Source organism: Anomalospiza imberbis, chromosome 13 (genome assembly GCF_031753505.1).
Source record: "Anomalospiza imberbis isolate Cuckoo-Finch-1a 21T00152 chromosome 13, ASM3175350v1, whole genome shotgun sequence".
NCBI lineage: Eukaryota > Metazoa > Chordata > Aves > Passeriformes > Viduidae > Anomalospiza > Anomalospiza imberbis.
Window position 1 is genome coordinate 16,368,510 of NC_089693.1, and position 15,399 is coordinate 16,383,908.

The following is a 15,399-nucleotide window of genomic DNA, read 5'->3' on the forward strand; positions in this document are numbered from 1 at the left end:
AGGATGGTACTATATTTTTGGTAGGATGGTACTATATTTTCTGCATAGATTTTGACCACACGGAAAATACACTAAATAATACAAAAACCCATCAAAACATTCAAAATATTCATAGGAAGATGAGCCCACTTTCGAGCCCAAAATGTATCTTGCAGAATTTCATCTGCTTTCTGAATGAGGATGGTTTTCCCAAAGCTTATGTAAATATTAAAAACTCTTAAATATTTGTTATATGCAAATGGCTTCTCAGAAGTTAAAAACAGTGCAAAAGATTGAGGTCTGTAAGAATTACTTGGAAAAAAGAAAAAAGAAAGAATATATATTTAATAAAGAATCCAATCAGATTGAATTAACACAGGTTGAGTGTATCTGCTTGCTGCAAGAGTAAATCTCCAGGCAGGAGCCATGCTGGGAATGGAGCTGTGAGATTTTGGACCCAGAGTAACAGAGGGGATGACAGAAGATCCAGGCCCTTTCATTTAGCTGGTAGTTCATGACCAGACTGCATTACCTTCTACTTACCTACTTTTAGTGAGGATAGCAGAATACATTTTCTTTAAGCCTGATTTACGTTTGCAGTCTGCTCTCATGCATTTTGGAGAAGTTTTGAAAGACAGAAGATCAATGGAGGACTTTAAACAGAAGATCACCCCCTCTGAAGGTGAAGCAGAAACTGGGACAGTTTCCAAATGTTTAACACAATCATCTAATACTTCTGGCAGCTCCAGAGATCATTACAGTCTTGAATGAGAAAGTAAATCAGGGAAATATTGCCAGGACATTTAAGGAAAAGACTGGCTATTTAGGGAATTAAATACAAAAAGTGTATCAAAAGAATACTACATACTAAAAAATAATTATGATGTTGAAATCTCTGTCACCTAAAATTATTAAAAAAAAAAAAAAGAGGAGAGGGAAGACCCTCTGTGCCAGAGCACCACACAACATGGGAATGGAAAAATGGAGTGGTGCCACATCCCTGGTTTCAGCTCCTTACTTCCGAGACAGGCTGCCCTAATTTATCCTGCCTCCTTTAGGTTACTCTAATTTATGCTATCCATGAATGACTTAAAGAATCACAGGCCAGACAAGGATCAGCAAGCAGAAACTAATTTCTGTCCACTTAAAATTCTCTCTCTTTCTTTCTTTCAGACATTTGCAGATGAAAATCTCTTTGTTGGTGCTGCTTCACCAGTTCAAAAGGGCTGATAATGTGATAACCAATCCAGCCTTCCCTCTAGAAGCCTTAGTTGTTTACAATAAGAGAGATTTTTCTATTTAGAATACAGCATTTGGAGAGGTTTGCATATACAGATCTTTCAGTGTAACATGTTACTCGCTCCAAAGACTGTCAGAGCAATTTAAGGTATTAGTGCAGGTGATGTTTGGAAACAGTGGAGATACCTTGCAGAAGGTCAAAGAAAGATAGAGAGATTGCCTGAAGATTATCACAGAGGTGAGTTTCACAGAGCACAATAAAAAAAAAACCAAAAAAAAAAAAAAAACAACCCAAAAAAAACCCCAAAAAAAACCAAAAAACAACAGAGCATGGAACAGAGCTGCAGAAGAAGAAAATTAAATAGTGGAAGGAAACAAGGACAGAAATTCAGCTAAATATACATTATAAATCTCAACATTTTAGTGCCAATGAACTACTAATCTCAAAGAAAAGTAGGTTTGATCATGGTATATTGTTTTCTTTCCAACTTCCTCCAAGCTCATGTAGCTTTTCAGAATTAACCCGTCCAGCTCCTCCGTTGTAGGTCAGTGCCACACAGATGCTAAATCTCCTGAAAATCCCACCAAGAACATGCCAGATTTGGTGACAACAAATTCTTGATGCCTGCTACAATAGAGCCAAACCAGAAAACAACAATTCCTGTGGAAATATATAATCTTTCTAGCTTTTTGATAGCTATTTAGATGAAATACCTTCAACTGAAAAATCACACTGGTTGTGACCTGTGTCACGAGGCACTTTGGGGCACACAAACTCATCTCATGCACAGATAAAGGCCCTCCTTGTTACCCAGAAGATGCTCCCAGCCTATTCTCAGAGACAGGCATGAACAAAAAGGAACATGTGCACAGGCAGAGCTGACAGAGGTTTACAATACAAACAGATGCTGTGAATACTGCCTGGGCACTAATCAGCAAGCATCAGGGTTTCAAGAACAACACATTTGCAGAGTGATTTTTCTTATTTTAACGTGCCTAGAAGTAAACAAAGAAACTTTCATTGAGGGGTAAATCACATCTATTTGTAGTACAAAGTCCACAGGACTCCTGTCAATCACAAGCAGTATAGAAACATTCATAGGCTAATCATGGCTAAGCTAATTTTGGCTCTTTCAGAGCCAAATTATGGTGGCTTGTGCCAAACCTTATTATAAATTAATTGCAGTCCTAGTGCAGTCAGGAATTCGAAAGGCAATACAGAAAGGTGTTGCTGCACCTGGACACCATTCAGAGTTCTGCTATTCAGTTTTTCATCTTAGATAGAGGAAACAAAGCACATCAGGCATAATGCCATTAAAATTGATACCCAAACCATCCAAGAAATTACTGCAGAATGTTTTGACAAATTAAGCATTAAACGTCTCCTTTTGCAACTCAGATGCTTTAGAAGTAAAGACTGAAGAACAGTTTGTGGTAGAATTCCCAACTGGCCTTTCACATCCTCCTCCCCAAACAACCAAAAATTGGATTGAGTGCAAACCCACAACCATGGAGCAAATACACAGCACCTTGCTCTGGGTGCAGAGTGCCTCCTGGGATGTACCTCCCTGTCCCAATGTATGGCTCACACTGCAGTCATCTCTAACTGCTTGGTGCCTCTTTTGACAGAAAGAAGCAAAGTTGACTTAGTTTTGACAGTTTTTGATGAGATGAGGCTAAAAATGTTATAAGGAATTTTTGCTGAGAAGAATTTGTCCATAAAGACAGCAGTTCCAGCAGTTGTTCTTCCAGTGGCCAAAGGGTTTGGGCACTGCAGGTTGAAGCCTGTTTAAAAGATCAGGAAGGAGAGTAGAGATCAAATTCATCTGAGTTCAACTCTTTGCCCAGCAGCACACTGCTTGTTATTGCTACAGCTAGGAACAGGGAGCAGGTCAGAATTGTTCCCAGAACAAAAGAGCAGAGGAGGATTTTCGCTAGGCAGAATACAGTGTCCTGGTCACAACACAAACTCTTCCGAGTTGATTTTGGCCCAACTGGCCAGCTTATCCTAAAAATCCTCCCCACCCACACACACAAAAAATGTAGAAAAAACCCAGATTTTGAATCAAGAGTAAAAATAAAAAAAAAACATACAGAAGGAAAGCACCCATCTGTCCTGAAATCAGTCCAATATATTGAGAGACATCACCTGGTAGCTGGCCAGTCTACCCTGGGCAATGACATCATTTGTTAGCAGAACCCCCACTCTTCAAGGGCTGCTGTAATTTTGGATGATGTAATTTCAAACTTCTACAATTATCTGCTAAATTAAAAGAAAGACTAATTTCACAGAAGTTTTTTGCCTTGGTTTGATAGCAGCTCTGGTCTATATGCTTAGGTCTGATATATATATAGCAAATACTGCTAAGCTTGTGTTAACATCTAAACCTAAATCTAAGCAGACTCTTAAGCATGCCAATGCCTCTACAGAAATATTTTTTTGCTCTATAAATTTAATGAGTAATGCTATAATTTAGTCAACAGCCTAAGAAATGTATTATTAACCTCCTGAAACATCAAACTTGTTATTAAAGCTAAAATTGAATTCACTTGTTTTTTTGACTGCCTGACTTTTGACAAACTGATCCTAATAATTTTCCGAACTGGTATAACACACTAAAAATTTGCTTTTTTTTAATTTTGCCACAAATACATAAATCGCCAGATCAAGTCTTCTGATAGAAACAGCACTGAAAGCATCATAAAAAATACAGACAAAATGAAAAGCAACTTTAAAGATATCCATGGCTAATAAAGATAAAACAGAAAAAATAATTTCTTCACTGCCTCCAAGGTCTCATTGACTTTTACTGTCTTAAAGGATAAAAAAGGAAAATCAGAGAAAACCAGGACCAAACTGAAGTATTTGGCAGATTTATTTAAGAAAAGAGACTATTGAGCCACTTAAAAGTTAACTGATATGCATGGGTTATCATATACTCCTTGTCTTCAAGGTTATAGACTGTTTAGCAGAGCTCTGCCAAACGCCAGTTATCTGAAGAGAGCTAGAAATCATCTCTGCTGATGACAGACCTCTGAGCAGATGGTAAGTAAATCAAGGTCCTGATGTGAAATGTTAAAGCTTTTATGCTGGAAGACACTGTTAAAGCATTATCCAGGTTAAATCAGATTCTGAAAAATACCGGTTTACCAGTAGGCAGGCGTGAAGTCTTCCACTGAGGAATTCTACAAGTTTGGAGGCTTAGTTTATTTGGGGAATTTTTTTGCTTTTTAAAAAAAATTCAGATAACTTGTTTTTTTAAATTTTGAGTAGCCACTGAAGTAGTTCTAGCAAAAGGGGAGGGTGAGCAAGGGAAGGTAGGGGTATTTTTTTGTCATTAAAATAATTTCTCTTCTTTTTTCTTCAGGCCAGTAGGATATAAGAAAGGAAAGCATCAATGAGAATATAGCTGGGCAACATACTAGATTTTCTTCTAAAATTCCTACTTAGATATGCCCAGGCATTCAAAACAATATTTTGGAACCTAAACCTTTGGAAAAGATCTAATATCACAGAAATAAAATAAACACTTTACTCTGCTTTAAAGAGTACAGTAATCAAAGAGTCTCTGCTAGGCCCACATGGGAAGACTGGGAAAAGCTCTGTAAGTAATTCTGTGTAACTACAGATGGGACGAACCAATTTCATTGAAGCAGAGGAAGCAATAATGCTCCTTTAATTTGTAGTGCACAAATCAGCTTGACTACCAAAGTTAAAGCACCAAAATTTAGTGCCATCACTAGGAGAGAGCAGCATTTGATAATTTGATAATTCGACTTGATAATTTGGACTGCTAAAATTCATTATTAACCTACATCAAATAGAGATTATGACTCAGTGACTTGGGTCATTGCCCCATCATGGTCCATGGCTGATCCAAGCCCCTCCTGTTGCAGGAAATTGCCTTGAAAATCATGTTGAATTGATTGACATCTCTGAGCACCTGATTCAAGTTTATGGCTACAGACACGGCTAAATGCCTCCAAAACCCTTTGTACCGCAGCCATAACATTCAGTTACTCCAAACCTTGAAGTCCCAATGGGAATATCATGGGTAAGTGCTCATTATAAAAAAAAAGCAAAAACAAACAAACAAAAACCCGTCACAAATAATTATAGAACCTGTCTAAAGGACTTGAATTTAATAAATTACAGAAAGTCACAAGCTACCAGATCTTGCTACCACAAGCTACTGATCTTTCGCTGGAAAACACACTAATCCACAATATTTTTTGTTAAAATTTTCTTTTGACACTTAAACTTGCAACCCAAGTATTTATGTACCAGCTTCAGAAACAGGTTTTGCACGCTCTTTTCAGGGACCTGAAAAGCTTCATTTGGATAGAGATTGCACTATTGCATTTTCTTATGTAGTGGTGGGCACTGTTCTAGCCACAAATTTTAAATTTCTATCCTGCCAGTAGTATGCCTCTACCTTCTCCCCCCAGCCCCCATCTTGCACAAGAAGATCCATAATCCCTGTGCTAATGCTTCCATTGTCCTTTAACTTCTGGAGTCAATTCCAGCTTATGCTCCAAGGAATGGGGGGAGGGAGAAAGCAAAGTACATTTTTGACAAAGACCCTAAGTGATGAATACAGCTACAAGGGGGAGAGATTCCCCCCCAAAACCTTTAGTCTTTTCACTCACTCTCCAAATGCACTGAGATTAATAATGCCTCTGGGCCACTGTATGCAGAAAAAAGATTATAATTGAATACCCTATTTTGATGGGCAAGGAAAAAGAAAAGCAGACAGACAGACAGGGCTCAAAGGCTGAATTGGCCTGGTTTGGCTTTCAGCCCACAGCACCTACAATTATCCTGCAATGATTTTTATTTATCTATTTAGTGTTCCCACTAGGCAGAGAGGGAATCTAGCATTAATTTAGTGGTCGTGCTTAGAGAGAGAGCTTTAAATTGAAAAATGTTATTCAAATGGATAATGAAATGTGGTTGGAGCCTTAATGTCCTGCTTTGAATGAAAATAGTACAAACCACAGCTCTTCTGCAAATGTTTTAGTCTCAGAATTTATGCAAAAATTCTGCTAAATTACATTTTTACAGAACAGCCTTACCAGTGTAGCACCAGCAGACCTTTACGTAGACAAGCAGCTAAGCTGTTGCCAAGCATCCCAGAGCCTCACAGCAAAACAAGAAGTGAAGGGCAGGAGCAGGAGAGAAAGCAGCTCTGACATAAATGAAGGAGAGGATAAAACCTGAAAACCAGGAAACCAGGATGGCATGTCCACAGCTATTCACTACATGAAGTCATCTAGTTTGCTCCTAAGTATCTATGGCAAAACATTCTCTTCCGAATTAGTGCTGGGTATTGCTGGGAGATTCTGTTTGATGAGGACCTTGTCCATATCAGCATCTGCCTATGACCCTCAGCAACACAGGTGACAGGAGTAAGAGACTGAAACACCAAACAAAATTCTCTTCTTTAGACCACTATAAATTTAGATGAGCTCCATAAAAAGCACCTGCTTGAGTTAAGCTACTGCTCTCTTCAAATTCTGGAAACTGCACTTCATGACAGGAAATCACAGCATAAAGAAAATAGTTGCTATCTTAGCTGCAATTATTTCATAAAAGCACTCAAGAAAATATCAACATAAGACTGCTTGAAAAAAAAGGTATGTGAAGAAATTCAGGGAGGTAGCAGAATGCTGATTGCACAATCAGGAACCTGCAAGTGTTGATCAGGACAACTGAGAACGATGGCTTGAACAAACACAGGGACATTTCTTGACTCATCCACAATTTGAAGTTTAAAATATATTCCATAATTCTAAAGATCAAGTTTAACTTCCATGGAACACTAATGCTGCATTCTAGAAAATAATCTAAATTGATTATGTTAACTGTATTGTCACTGTTTTTTTGAAAAGACACTAACCACCACAATTGCTCCATTACTTACCACAGTGTATAAAATGTCTAAGGCTTTGGAAAGCAAATAACAGAAAAATATGGATTAAACTGATAAAAATGATAATTCCAGACATGATTAGATTCACTGTGTTGTGTAGCCTGCACAGCAGGTGGGGGATCCTTCAGAAGAATTAGAGAAAGGTTTAGGGAAAGCAGATTAATGGGGAAAAGATTAAATGGGCTCTAAAAGCAGGACAAAACATATTTTTAAAATGACAATTCTAACAGCAGTGCTTAGGGATGCTCTGGAATGCAAAGTACACATACTCCATTTAAATACCAGATGCACAAATGTCTCCTATTTACAATTATGCAGTGCATTGTATGACTTTAAATCATAAGCTGAATAAGCATTTGACATTAAGTGGTGCTAGTGACAAATATTAATCAAAATATAGCCAAAGAGTTTCTAGAACGCAGTAGTCAAGCTCTATTTTGCCCTTCTCTGCATGCAACTTTTTACAAAACTTATCCTACAGATAAAGGTCTACCAATCTGTTTCATTTTCAACAGCAATATATTTCTGGATATAAAATGAAACACAGTAATAGCAATTTCTAGAATCCTGAATAATACATGTTGATGCCACAGCCCCCTCGTCAGTGTTGAGGGCTTCCTATCTTCTAATAAGATGCTGTACATGAAAATAGGTAAGAACAAAAACCACAGTGGAAAGGCATCTTCCTAACATCATCTCACAGGAAGAACATTCCCTTTTCCTCAAAATCATCTCGGATACGTGTGTCACCCAAGGCTGATTAGTCAGGAAATGCATAAAAGGTAGTTGGAGGTAGTTTGAGGTAGAGCTCTTGGAGCTGGTTGCTTCTGCTCCCCAGTGACCTGTTGGTGCTCCACTGTCTGCAGTACTGTGCTGGCAAAGACCTCTGGCGTCTCCACAGCTGCACCCAAGTCAGCCAAATCTCATTTGTACCAGCCTTATTTTGTTGTCTGTGGTAGATGAACCACTTTTAAACTGCCTTCTTCCTACCAGTTTGAATTAAATGCTGCTTAGCATTCTTGATCTGTGTCCGTGATGCTTCTCAGACCTGTCCCTGGTTTTTAACTCTACAAATGTGACACAGAGAAATCCCAAGCCTTACAAAACAAAATCCACAGCCATAGCAAAAAGATTTGCATATCACTCCCAAAGTGACCACACAGGCTCGCAGCCTTTCTCCCCTTTTCATTTGTCCCAATCTCTTTTGTTCTCCCCCATCAATTTGTTCTGTTGTGGTTGTTTTTATGCTCTATCTCCTCCAGGCAAGCACGTCCTTCTCTATGTTCTGCAAAGTGCTTTTTCAGGCAATAAAGCAGAAATTGTGTCTCTGGGTTTCCCCATCTGAAGGGGCAGCAGAGGAACATAGTGCTCACCTACCAAGGCAGCTGGCAGGTTAAATTTGTTAATGGTTGCAAGCATGTGGAGATCCTCTTATGGAGGGCTCAACAGGAGTGTGAAGCATTGTCAGAGGTCAAAAGTGAGGCTAACAGCTTGAGTTAGTTTCCCATTCTGGGTCCCTGTGTCTTTCTATAATTAAAAGGGGGTTAACTACAGAGTAAAAGGCTGGGCACATCACTGAGGAAGGAGGTAAGGGGACTGTCTAACAAATACACCGCTATCATAAGGTGATGAAGGAAAAGAAAATATTTCCTCTTTACCTCCATTTAGCATTAGGATATGGGATAAAGTGCCTCATAGGATGTCATTAAATTCAAACCAAGCTTCTTATCTAACAGTGTTTTCAAAAAAGAAATCTAGACTTTTCTAGTTTCCGTGTAAAATAAAACCCATGTAACTGCATACTACATTAGGCATACAGAAAGGTATGCTACTGTTAGGAGTCCAAGAGATTTCAGCCAGACAGTCTGATTTACAATTTATTTTTTCATAATTAAAGTTGAAAGTGCTCAGCATGCTATTTCCTTAAATTTTTCATAAGAGTGTAAAAAGTGTTTGGAATAGGTCCAGCCTCACTCTAAGCTTCTTATATTCAGCCCTCCCTTATGGTAACTATTATATGACCAAACATCAATTTATAAGGGTCCTTTCCCTCTACTTGTGTTTTTATTTTATTTCAGGACAATATTACAAAATCTGAAATACGAATTCCACTCCAATCTTAGATACAGATATTCTCTGTATCCATAATTGCAAAGGACATTAGAAGCAGTACAGCCAGAACACTCAGTTAAATTGGGCCCCTCAAGCCTTTGCTAATCCCACAAAGCTGTAGCACACTCTAAACTCTGCTCCACTCCCCCCCAAACCCAAACATTCCTAACAAGGACTCTCCACTGCTGCACTGAGATGCAGGAGGGGGAATCCATTTTCCTCCTTCCCTTCCCTTCCCATTCAAGCAGGCAGCCAAGCAAAGCTATTGTACAAGGCACTATAGCATGACAACACATTAAGCAATAAAGGGTAACTTCAGGGCAGAGAGAATGAGGAGAAAAACGTGCTGCATGTGACAGTGAATTTGTTGGGCTTTGTACCATTAAACCACATTGAGAACAAGTTGTCCTTCTCCCCCACCCACTCTGTAATGGAGTAAATTTTAAAATGTGCAATACTTACAATTATATATTGCTGAAAAGCAAAATCAGAAAATATACACTATATTAAACAATATAGAAAGTCTTACCTCTCTTGATTTCCAGCCTGTGGTTTTATTTTCACATCCTATTTCACATCTTGCTTGTAACAACTGCACTCACCATAAACACATCCTCAGCATTCCAGGAGAAATCTGCTCACAGAAGGGGGATGTGCTGGTCCACAGGAAGAACTCCCAACTTCAACAAGACTCTTGCCATAGAGAAAATCCCCTCTTGTACTTGAACAGATGACGTCAGATTCGATTTACCCTGCAACAGGGAAAAAAACACCAGTGTGTTTACAGGAAAGCAAGTAGCTAAAGAGAGCTGTAAGCTAGACAACTTATTTGAAGGCTGTCACTGATGTTGACATCCAGGTTATAGTTAGTGTCACCCCCGTGTGTGCACAGATCTCTCTTTGTCACACTTTCCTGGGACAACTGTTGTCATGAGGCTGTGAAACAGAACCTTCCTGAAACCCCAGGAGAGCCATGACTGGCTATGAAAAGCCAGGTGACTGAGTACTGCACGTCACAATCACACAGCCCAGTTACATAAATTCAAATAATCATACAGGAGCACTTTGCAAGGCCATGATGCACAGGGAGCACCCAGCACTGCTCCTCACAGGGGAACTGGGCTGGGCCAGGCCATGGAAGATACAGAGTTGTCACTTTGCCCAGGCAGTCCCACATCATGGGTCAGTGACACAACTAGGATGGGTTTCAGGGGTGGCCTGATAACATCCTGTTAGAGCTTGTAAAATATCCTGTTGAGCTAACACCTCTTTTTTGTGTTTGCTTTGATAAGTACTCAGAAATTAATTCCCAAATAGTTCTTGGGAAAATAAATCAAATTCAGCACCTTATAGATGTCCACCTAAGCAGGCTGTCTGCAGTTGTGACCTGGCAGGGACAGATTCCTGCACACTCTGCTTTGTGCACTAGGATGGACACATGGCCTGCCAAGGCCACAGCTGTCTGTCTGTCCATCTGTCTGTCCAACTGCTGCAACCCCTCTCCAAATGCAGCAGAGGGTCTGCAAAGCCACCTCAGAAGAACAGAGAGAACAGTCACAGCTTTCACTACAGCTTGAGAAAAGGCAGCACAAGTCAAAGGCATTCACTGCATGTCCTACGTGGAGGAAGGATAAAGCTCTCTTCATACAGCTTCCTTAAGAAAACCTACACACCCGAGTTCCCAACGACAAAGCAACAGTAAAGAATTATCTTAAGCATTGCTGAACACTGAATCACAGAATGGGTAAGACTGGAAGGGACTACAGTGGATCATCTGGTGCAATCTCCTGGTTCCAACAGTCCTCCCAGAGCACATGGCACAGGACTGCATCCAGACAGTTCTGGAATATCTCCAGGCAGGGAGACTCCACACCCTCTCTGGGCAATCTGTGCTCAGTCACCCGCACAGCAACACGCACTCCTTATGGGGTTCTGTTTATGACACTGAAACATAGGTCAATAAAAGAAAACATTTAAACTTAATTACTTTTAAAAAGCATTTCTCTACCTGAAGAGTCCTCGCAGTTTCTAAAGAAATAGAAATGGAGAATATGCACCTCTCGCAGCAATACATCAACGCATTTCCAAGTGGTTTTGTATATTTTGTTCAGCATCTGGCAGTTTCCACCAAGACCCAGTTCTTGGAGTAAAAAATTTAACTACAATTGAACTTTCTGGGAAAATAGGCATGTAAACAAGTGAAGAAATCTTAATGCTCAAGAAAGAGTCTGAATACTCAGACTCCTCCATGCCAGCTGTCAACAACCAGCCTGGAACACAGGCACACAGTCCAGCATGGCATCCAAATAAAATGCGCAGAAGGTGACTTCTCCCTTCCTTGGTTTCAAGAGTTTCCTTTGACTCTGTCCTCTAGCTGACATACTTTGCTCTTGGTGAAGACTCTGTTCCCCATTTATTTCCCCAGAAGACTGAGCAATGTTAAGAATTCAGACATGGTTCTTTGCTTCATTGTATAATTGAGTTGCTTCATATTCCAATAAGCTTTTGTGTTATTTTAGAGCTGTCTTGAAGACAACCATGCAACTAGTCTCAACTGCAACAGTATGAAACATCTGGGAGCAGGATTATTTCTGTCATGTGCTGCCAAAATAATATTTTGCTTATGGAATTAAAATTTTAGGGATTTTCCCAAATCCACATAATGTTCTTGAATGCTTAAATTTGCATTATGACATTTACATTAGCATATACACGTGTAAAAGACCATCTTGCCAGCCAACTCCTATTGGTTATTCAAAAGCTTAACTCCACCTAAAGCTAGGATTATAGCATGTTCCTGAAACACTTCAGTTACAGCCATAGATTTTCTTCAGCTAAGTGCCTTTTCCCATCTGCTCTTACAATCACATCTGCATGTGTCTTCAGTGATCACCTTGCCGTAATTATGGTCACCTACCCAAACCCCTGGACAGGGATAGATTCCCTGTTTTGCTGATGTACTATTTCTGTATACATTGAAATTTCAACTCCTTAGGAGAAATGACCACAACAAAATGCTGAATATGATGCAGTAAAGGGTTCTACTACTTGCCATAAATGCTTCTCAAACAGAAATGCTTGCTGAAAAATAAACCAGCTTTTGAATTCTTTGCCCCTATATCCCAGCAAGTGCAGTACCCAGCTAAAGGAACTATGTATTTGCAATGTTTATTTTCTATTTCTGTAGGAATAAGTTCTTCTGCTGAGAGGAACATTTTGCTGTGTTGTTTCAAGGTGTTGTAACAGGCAGACCAACAAGGCAGTGCTCCCACTCAGCTACAACCCCAGATTAGAGAACAGAAATCTTTTACCCTTAATTCTTGTAGTTAGAGATAACCAAAAAAACACTAATTGTATAAGAACCCAGTCCACACAACATTACTGGATTTGTTGAAAGTCAAAACAATAGTAATGCAGAGTGTCAATTACTCATACATTTCAGTCGAATTGCAAGATGAAACTATATTGTTTGCTCTTTCAGTGTTGAAGGCATAAACAACATGCTTATACCCAGCTTCCAAATTATTTCCCACACCATTCCCAACACTGATAGTTCCCAAACACCCTTTACTCAGCTGCCAGAACTTCTCACTTCCCTATGACAACCTCTATGGTGCAACTATATGCATTAACACAAATCTGTCATATCAGAAACAAGAAAGGGAAGATAGTGCAACATAAACTCTGTTTACTCTCCAAATATCTGACAGAGGATGTATCAGAACTGCAGTACCTCATTCCCCAAGCCCAAGGTGTTCCCACTGCCACACACTCTATGTCCTTACTGTTCCTAAGAATGGATTCTTCTGTTTCTGGCTTTTGCCACCGAGGAAGATGCTCTGGAATGATTGTGCTGGAAAATAACTGTCCTGCATTGATCTAAAAGAAATGGGCCTTCAAAGAGCTGCTCCTCATAAGAGCCTCATGCTGCAGAGCTGGAAGAGGTGCTGCCAGTCTCAGACCTGCACTGATGGGCTCTGCAGCCCAGAGTTTACTTGCTTACCTTTTCTCCCCTCAAACCTAAGAGTCCTTTTTCTACTTTCTTAGTAAGAACAAAATCAACAGCTTCACTGGCCAGGAGAAAATTGGTAGACTGATAACTGCATAGACAAAACAATAACCAAAAACTCTCTCATGTCCCACTTACGCATTGCAGTATTTTATTTGTTCTGTTGAGTAAATGAAAAGGGACTGCCCAGAAACATCCATCAGACCACTGCAAATGTCAGATGCACCTTTTCATAGCCAAAGAAGGGAAGACAGGCCTGGCTGATCACTGACAGGCTAATGGTCAAACTGACTGACTTTGGAAAACCAGCAGATTTCAAGTTTCATAATTAAATCCTGCTGGCAAACCTAAACATTCAATCATAATTTTTTTTCAGGCCAAATAGTCTCTCTACCAAACCATGTTTTCCCCAGAAATACCCTTGTTCACATCTGTGGCAGAATCCTCATTCAGCACAAGACATCTTTACCCTCCATCCCCCATAGCATTACCTCCTTGTTTTCAGCTCATCTTTTTAAAGAGCATGGCTATAATTTACTGAAGCAATATTACATGAGGTCAAAACGTTCACACAAGTCATGTGATTCACAGAAGAGTTTATCTTCTCACACTCACCTCCAATTATAGCCCAAACTATGTAACAGTGCTGCTCATAATAGCCCAAACTAGGTAACAGTGCTGTTCACCTACTGCTCCTGCAGACTTCACACTTGGTTTAATACCCACTGTACAAATTGTTCACAGAGTGGAATAGTCTGGGGCTTTTTAAATGCCAAAAACATGCAGCTAACAAGTCTTCAAATTATCAAAGCTTTTACAAAGGTCATATTTGCTTTTGTTTCCTTAAAAATTATATACATCTTTTGGCAATTTTTGTTCCTGATCATTCACACTTGACATGGGAAGTACATGACCTTTTAACTCTTATTAATAGTTTATGCTACATCACATGTGAATTCCCCATTCTCCTCTCTTACTTACCTGAACTGAGTGAATTTTGTCATCTAATTCACAGGCCTTTAAAAGGCTCCAGACCTCACATGCAATATACTGTGCTTTTCCATGAATTATTCAAGCACCAGTTTTCTTCCATCATCCATCTCTGGCTGGCTCTATTTCTTCCACTCTATTGAGGTCTTGACTTACGAGCAGACTTATGTTATTCTTTCTTGATTGTCACACTTTATTACAATTAATATTAATTATGTGGATTCTTGTCCAATACATAGCTTTGTGGGCATAAAAGATTGTCATGTTGTAAGATTTTTTTCTTTGCAAACTTTATGTAATAAAGCATTCTCCTGTCAGGAGCTGTCAGCACCACATATATCTACTTGATAATAACTGTACAGTAATAGAGTTAGCTAAAGAAGTTGTGTGCAAGCCGACATAATTCCCATGGAGAAGCCAATCTTGTAGCTTATCTGTGATTTCCTATGGCTGACATGCAGTTAAACACAAAGTGTTGCAAACAGCCTGCTTGACTAAATGAATAACCTGTTACAGCCTTGAAAGAAATGCTGGCCTAGGATGTTAAACTTCTGTTGGAGGCTTAGGTATAATAAGTAGATTCTGACAAATACTGTTCACACAAATGTTTGCAGAATGAGAGCGTTCCATGAATATTAATGAAAACACATTTTCCTGAGTATCTGCAATCCACACAGTACACTAGGAGTCTTTGACCCTTCAAGTGCGTTGTCCACATTGGAGGGACAAATCTGATGTGATTTTAAACTAAGATATTTTATCCCATGGTTGAGAAGTAGGAACACTATTTGGTTATACAAATCAAAATCCAAAGCAGACCTAACAATAGTTACAGGAAAAAAACAGAGAGAAAACTACAGTTGTTAAAAGACAACAGTTACATATTGTGCATGTTCTCCTGTAACATCACCAACTTTAGCAGTGGCCATCAGTTATGTATTACAGGAAGATTAACAATAAAAGAGCAGATTATTTATTAAACCTGATTAAAGGGTCACACACACACACAAAGGGTTTTGGATTGAAAACAATGAAGACAAAACCCAGTCTAGAAGCAGCTGGTCAATGCACAGTAATGGCAGATACAAAAACCCACTACACTCTGTACTGCAAGGAGACACTTTCCAGGAGAGGAAT

At 39.4% G+C, this 15,399-nt stretch overlaps 1 protein-coding gene across 6 annotated transcripts in view; it reads right to left on the bottom strand.

Moving 5' to 3' along the window:
* Positions 1–15,399, bottom strand: part of RORA (RAR related orphan receptor A) — a 516,409-nt gene that overhangs the window by 379,834 nt on the left and 121,176 nt on the right. For all 6 annotated transcript variants that reach the window (XM_068204188.1, XM_068204187.1, XM_068204184.1 and 3 more), the window contains one exon: positions 9,866–10,015. The gene's annotated coding sequence lies outside the window, so the exon portion shown is untranslated. The remainder of the gene's footprint in view (positions 1–9,865; positions 10,016–15,399) is intronic.